The sequence below is a fragment of the Aplysia californica genome, unplaced genomic scaffold (genome assembly GCF_000002075.1).
Source record: "Aplysia californica isolate F4 #8 unplaced genomic scaffold, AplCal3.0 scaffold00333, whole genome shotgun sequence".
NCBI lineage: Eukaryota > Metazoa > Mollusca > Gastropoda > Aplysiida > Aplysiidae > Aplysia > Aplysia californica.
The window spans coordinates 377,166-377,783 of NW_004797603.1; positions in this window are offsets into that span (position 1 = coordinate 377,166).

Consider the following 618-nt stretch of genomic DNA (forward strand, 5'->3'; position numbering starts at 1 on the left):
TGTGTGTGTGTGTGTGTGTACACGTGGTAGAACACCAAACCAATGTGCCAGGATCTGGACAATAAAGATGTAACTTATCTTATCTCTTATCTTATCTAAGAACAGGGGTGTGGCTGAAAGACAGTAGTAAGAAGGAGCCGAGGAGTAGCAGTAGAAAGGTTGCAGAAAGAGTCAGGGGCCCAGAGGAGGAGGCAAAGGAGGTGAGGGGAATGGGGGTAGATCGTGGAGACACAAGCAGACGACAGAATATTGTTAGAGAGCAGGAAAGGATGTGAAATGAGATAATTTTAGAGAAGAAAATTACCCGTCGCTATCCGGATTCGAACCAGCGACTTATTGAAAGAGAGGCGAACACCGTAACCTCTAGACCACGACATCCCCCGAGAATGTTTCTGAGTGTTTTTGGGTCTGCTGAGGTAATATTGTAGATTACAAAGCAGATTGAGTTTGCTGTTGAGCGGGGATATGCGCTATACAAATACTCTATGGTATGAGAGATTGTAAGTGCTATTGCTGCTGCCGAGGCAGGGAGTGAAAGAGAGAGGACGGGAGAAAAAGAGAGAGAAAGAGAGAGAAAGAGAGAGAAAGAGAGGGAGAGAGGGAGAGAGAGAGAGAGAG